Genomic DNA, 6710 nt, shown 5'->3' with positions numbered 1-6710 from the left:
TCCTGGTCTAAAACAGAACTAGGGCATGAACAAGCTTAATGTGGGATCACTTTTTGTTGAACTAGAAGATAAACTATTTAAATAAACACCCCAGTATTTTTTTGTGCTGTGTTCATATTCTCTATTATGAAGTTCAAACTCATTTACACATTGCAGCAAAATTTCAAACCTTGCTGTAGCGGACACATTTTAAGTGCTTATTTTATTTTAACAGTTTTATTGAGATATAATACATATTTTATATTAATTTTTTGTACTTTAAAACTGTACTGTCAAATACAGTATCACTAGCCTCATCTGGCTACTAAAATTTAACTTAAAATTAGTAATAACTTAGTACAGTTAAAAATCCAGTTTCTCAGTCACACTGATGATACTTCAAGTGCTCAATAGTCACATGTGACTGGCGGCTATGGATTAGACAACACGAATACAGACCATTTCTATCATTGTAGAAAGTTCTATTGGATAGCATCGCTCTAAAATAATATGTACTCCTTACAAAAATTTGAAAAAAACATAAAATCAGAAAAAAGATAAATATACTTCTTATTTTTCTACCATCCAGTGAATACTATTATTAATATTTTGGCAGCTTCTTCACAGTGTTTCTTTTCTTCCCTGCACATCTGTTTTGTTTTGTTTTGTTTACATCGCATGGTTGTAACCTATTCAATCTGCAATGTTATAGTCTGCCTTTTTAGCTTTAAGATATAAACATTCTTCCATGTTATTATATACCTCTCGGAAACATTTTCAATGGCTGCAGAATGTTTCTCCAAGTAGAGGTGCCATTACCCTGTAGGCATAGAGAGGCCACATGTTTGAATTTTTAAAAAATAAAATACAGGTAAAATTTAAAACTTAACAACATTTGTTAGCTTTAAAAAGAGCCAGAGAAATTGCTACATTCTGAGATAGTTTCTAATCCATTTTATTTCTCTAGGAACATACACAAAGTCCAGTAACAGGTAACTGATAGACAGGTATAATCCACCTGAACCAATGGCAGCTTCATCGCCCTTCCTGAGCTTCTAAAAATGGCAGAGGCCACAAGAGTGTCATCACACACAGAACACCAGACTCCCACTACGTGAGGGCTTTGCTCAGCAGATGACAAGTAAGGGCAACCTGCTGCAGAACGAAGATAATCATCATGAAATTACACGTTTCATTTGCCGAAAGATAAAGCAAAAGATTTATGCTCTCACAGAGCATTATTTCTGCAATCTACCATAAGCCTCAAAGGGTTGATGCGAGTAGCTGATGAGGTGATTTACCTGAAAAGGCCCCACACAGTGCCTGGGACACTCTCTCCGGCTTCCCAAACCTCGCTTTGCTGGTTCTTCTCCTTCCTCACTGGCTGCTACTTCTCTGTTCCCTTCCCTGGATCCTCTCTGCTTCCTTATCGGTGAATGTCCAGGTCCCCAGGCTCTGCCTTTGGACCTCACTCTACCTACATCCTCTCCCCGGGAGATCTCAGACAGACTGAGGGCTTTGACAACCACTGAGGACCCCCAAATTTCTCTCTGCCTCCTGACGCCAGACCCATATGCCCACCTGAACATCTTCTCTAGGCATCTCAAAATTCAAATGTAATTTTACCATATTCTCCCCACTAAACAAACTAACTAACTAACTAACTAACTAAGTAACTAACTAACTAACTAACTAACTAAAATCTCTGCCCCTCCTATAGTTTTTCCCATCTCCATAAATGACACCTCCATTTTGCTAAATGCACAGGTCAAAAACCTGGGGTCCTCATCCTTCTCTAACACCTACTTCATCATTAAATCCCGTAAGTTCTACCTTCCTGACCTCTGCCACCCCTGCTGAGCCACCATCCTCCTAACTGACCTCCATGCATGTCCCTCAGGGTCTTGCCCCAAAGTGGTCCCATCTGCCCCGCTCTCTGTGGGATTTTTGGAAATACATGAGGGTTTTTGGGTTTGTCATATAATGCTCATAACCTTTAGTACCTGGGGACCAGTATCCTAAACCTAGGACTGTCCCTCACAGCTAAGTATTGTCCCATCCAGAATGCCAATAGCTCCCCGCTGAGAAGCTCTGAACTAGAGTGATCGTTTTAGAACTAAAATCACATTTTTAAATTTTTGCCCTGTTCAAAACCCTCCTGTTTAAAACCCTCCGTGGCTCCCCATCCCACTTAGAATATAATCCCAATTTCTCACCATGACCTAGGAGGCCCTCTGGTCTGCCCTCACCTCCCAGCCCCCAACTGCCCCCACTCCCTGCTCCCTTCCCTCCACTGGATCCCACATGGCCTCTTGCTCTCCCTGATCTGGCTCTTCACTGACTGTTCCAACTTCCTGGAGAGCTCCTCCTGGCCCCGCCCTCCCGCACTCAGGCTGCTGCTCAAACTTCACCTCCTCGGAAGGCCTTTCCCACCATCACCAGCCCCATTGGTGTTGGTCCCCTTTGCTTTCTTTCTCTTTATTAACATTAATTTACTTCTTCATTTGTAATCTGGCCCTTCCATGTGAATGCAAACTCCATGATAAGAGGAATTTTCTGCAGGGAGATGGTTTTAAATTTTTTCACTGCCACCACCCCAGAATCTAACCAGAACCTGGTGGAGAGAAATCATGACAATAATAAGCAACCTTAGTGAAGCTTTTCCCACCTGCCATGCTCTGTCCCGAGCACTCCGCATGCATTAACTGTACTAGCTTCCTATCCCTTCTGTAGCAAATTACCACAAATTTAGCAGCTTAAAATAAAGTAAATTTATGATCTTATAGTTCTGGTGGTCCGAAGTTCAAAACGGCTCTCACTGAGCTAAAATCACAGTGTCAGCAGGGCTGTATTCCTGCTGGAAGCTCTAGATGCAAATCTGTTCCTTGCCTTTTCCAGCTTCTAGAAGCCACTTGCATCCATTTAGACCCCTTTCTCTACCTTCTGGCTCTCCTGCCTCCCTGTCACATAAAATACCCTTGTGATTACACTGGGTCTGCTGGGGTAAACCAGGATAATCTTCCCATCCCGAGATCCTTAACCACATCCACAGAGTCTTTTGTCACATAAGGTAGCACACTCACAGGTTCCTGGCGTTAAGATGTGGGCCTTGAGTGGGGCTGTTATTCTGTCTGCCACATTAACCCGCTGTGGATTGGTTTTACTCACAACACTTCTGGTTTTGTTCCACACCAATGACCAGTTCTCCGATTCTCTGGACACTGACTGGGTGGCCTATAATTCAATCTTTCTTGACGCTGTCTACCTGATGGTAGCAAATCCCACAAGTTAAGGGCTCAGCTCACAAGACTACCATCATTGCAGTTGCCAGTTATAAGTCCCAGGTGGTCACTAGTACACCTGACCACGCAACTGTAAATTCAAGGAGTTCCCACAACCCCTCCTCAGGTTTGATAATTCTCTAGAACAACTCACAGAACTCAGGAAAGCACTTCACTTACTATTGCTGGTTTATTATAAATGGTACAACTCAGGACAGGAAGTTTGGAGGTTTGCATAGGACGAGGTGTGGGGGAGTGGGCACAGAGCTTCCACGCCCTCTCTGGTCATGCCACCCTCCTAGCAACTTGATGTGTTCACTAATCTGGAGGCTCTCCAAACCCCATAATTTAAGGGATTTTTTTTTTTTACGGCAATTTCATTATGTAGATTTAATTGATTAAATCATTAACCATTGTTGTTTCATGCAATCTCCAGCCTGATCCCATCCTGGAGATCAGAATATGGGGCTGAAAGTTCCAAGTTTTTAATTAGGCTTGGTCTTCCTAATGACCAGCTCCCATCCTGAGGCTATCTAGACTGCAGCCATCCCTGACCTTTTTGACACTAGGGACCAGTGCTCCTATGAGAATCTAAAGCCTGATGATCTGAGGTGGAGCTGAGGTGGTGATGCTAGTGCTGGGGAGTGGCTGAAAATTCAGACGAAGCTTTGCTGTCTGGCCCACAGCTCACTTCCTGCGGTGTGGCCCCGTTCCTAACAGGCCATGGACCAGTACCAGTCCCTGGCCCAGTGGTTGGAGACCCCTGATCTAGAGGCCCACCAAGAGTCACCTTGTTAAAAAAAAAAATGCTTCTATCACTCAGAAAATTCCAAAGGATTCAGAAGCTCTGTGTCAGGAATCAGAAAAAACAAACAAACAAAGAACAAACATATATTTCTCAGGCCATACTCACTATTCATTCCAGCAACTTGATGAGGTAAGTAAGTATATTGTCCCTATTTTACAAACGAGAAATCTGAGACAGAGAGGGGTAAGTCTTTGTCCAGGTTCACAGAACTAGTAAGTGGAACAGTCTTCCTTCCTACGCAACTAGGCAATAGGGGCAGGATTCGATCCACAGTATTGAGATAGATTATTCTTTATTTTGTCGATGTGAGTGAGTTTCACCCCCACACCCAACTTAGAAGGACTCTCCACCATCGAATGACAACCGGAAAGAGATTTGTAATTGTCTAGTTTGAATGAGATTTTTCAAACCCTGAAGCCAGCTATTTCTATATTTAGTCCTCCCCACTTTGTTCTTCCCACTGGTGCTGTTAGGGACATGTAGGAGGCCTATCACGGTCGACCACCACTAATCAAAAAATCTCCAGGGTGGTCAAGGGGGAAGGAGAGGAGAGAATCTTTGGAGAATACAGAAAATGTTTATGAGAATTCGCTGTGCCTGGACTGCCCCTCCTTATCTAGCTGGTACACTCCTACTAATCCTTGAGAAGATGTGAAAGACTCATGCACATACTTTGGAAAACTGCACCGAGCCCTGAAGACAAAGGAGAGCATGTTGCAGGAGGCAGAAAAGGGCACCAGCGGGCAGGCAGGTGCGGGGAACCAACTCCAACTCTTTTCCCTGCTTGACAAAGGCCGGCTCAGCCCTGGGACTAAAGTGAGAGTGATAACAAGGGCAAGACCCTGAATGCGTTAATTATCTGAGAGGCAACATGCCTTGAGGAAGGGATGCTCACATTTACACCCATCTGTGGACCCAAAAATCTTTTGGTGGAATAATTCTGAAACCGTGCCTTAAACCTCATCGGTCTAAAAAGCTCCTGAAATGAAGCGCAGCCATAGCGAGGCAGCCAGTATCTTGAAAGCCTCTGCAGGCGCCAGATACACATCAGGAGCTCTCTCTGGCTCAACGCTATAGCATCTGGGGATTCAGCCTTCATGACAAATAGTAGTTTCTGTCACCACTGATGGTGAGGGACCACATTCCGATGCAAGCTGACCAGCGGATTGCTTTTCAGGGAAGCAGAGAAGCGAGAGGGAGAGCAAAGAGAGGCAATCATTCCTTGACTTGTTCCTGTATCAGGCACCCTGCTGTTATTTACATCCTCACATCCTCACAACATGCCTACAACAAGGGCAGGAAACTGAGTCTCGGAGGTGCTGAGATGGGAGTCTATATGCCCCTTACTCCCCGGATCCCTTCCTATTTATTACACTTTTCCACCCTAAAAGCTCTCAGCAGCACTATCATGAGGCAGAAGGTAGAAGAAGGTTCGAGATGGTGGGAAAGGTGCTGGGTGCTCCCGAGGCTCTGCAGGCCTAGGGTCTGGTCCAGGCTCGGTTGGTGGGCGACTTTTGGCAGGTCTCCTGAGCTCCACGACTTCAGGTTTCTCCTCTGTCTAGAGTGGAGTTGCCTGGCCATCTCCGAGAGGCCTCCCAGCTCTAAAACTCTACAATCCTTGGAACTTACACCCATCAGTGAAGATTTGTCCAGCTACTACTCTGCGGATATGAGACTCAGAATGTTAAGACTCTGCAAATGTTACCGTTCCAGCAACAATGTGTGCACAGAATATTCTTGGCTGCGGAGGGCGATATTCGGGAAGGGCGGAAGGCCGTCTGTCAGCAGTGGGCTTAAATGCGGCTGAATGGCGAGTGGGGCGATGGGAGGAGGGAATCTGGAAAGCCTCACGGTCTGTTTGAAAAGAAAAAGAGTTTTAATGGGACATGCTCACTCACTCTGGATTTTAACAACCTTTCAAAACATCACTCGGGGAGAAGGAAAGTTAAGGAAGAGGATTTGTGCAGTGAACAGAGAGAAAAAGTGATCAAAACAGGACAAATTCAGCACTGGGGGCTGTCGAGCATATGAACTAGAGGACAAGATCTGCCTTGGGTAGCAAGGCCCGTAGTTAAACTTTTAAGAGTATGTTAATGCCAGAAATTAGGTCCGAAGAGCAAACATTTCACTTTAAAAATTGGAAAGTTCTAATGTATATAATGCAGTTCCATTCATTAACCTCTCTAGGCCTCAGTTTCCTCATTTCTGGTGTGAAGAAAAGTTTGCTCCTCATAAAGATTTTGTGAGAATGATATGAGACAGCACAAGCATAACCCAGCAGTGCCCCTAAAGGTGCTGTCACTCCTTCTGCGACAGGAAACAGCCCCAAGGAACAAAGAGCCCCATGGAAGCAGCAGACAAGGATGGCCAGGCCGTGCAAAGCCATCTTTCCCGAGTGAAAAACTACAAAAGATAGGGTGGTACCTGAGAGCTGGTCACAGAGAGAGCTGGTACCAGCACAGGGCCCTAAGGGCCAAGGAGGTGCCAGCAAGTACAGTCCCAGAGACAGCTCTGTAGAGAAGGGGAAGCCAAGCCAAAACAAGGCAGCCAGGCCACTGAGGACAGAGGCCTGGGTCTCACAGGCTGCTGACATATTGTACCTAAACTATCCGTAGATAAGGAAGCTGAGGTCAGAGTGGCTA

This window comes from Rousettus aegyptiacus, unplaced genomic scaffold (assembly GCF_014176215.1).
Source record: "Rousettus aegyptiacus isolate mRouAeg1 unplaced genomic scaffold, mRouAeg1.p scaffold_m13_p_3, whole genome shotgun sequence".
NCBI classification, from domain to species: Eukaryota; Metazoa; Chordata; class Mammalia; order Chiroptera; family Pteropodidae; genus Rousettus; species Rousettus aegyptiacus.
This window is presented reverse-complemented; position numbering follows the sequence as displayed.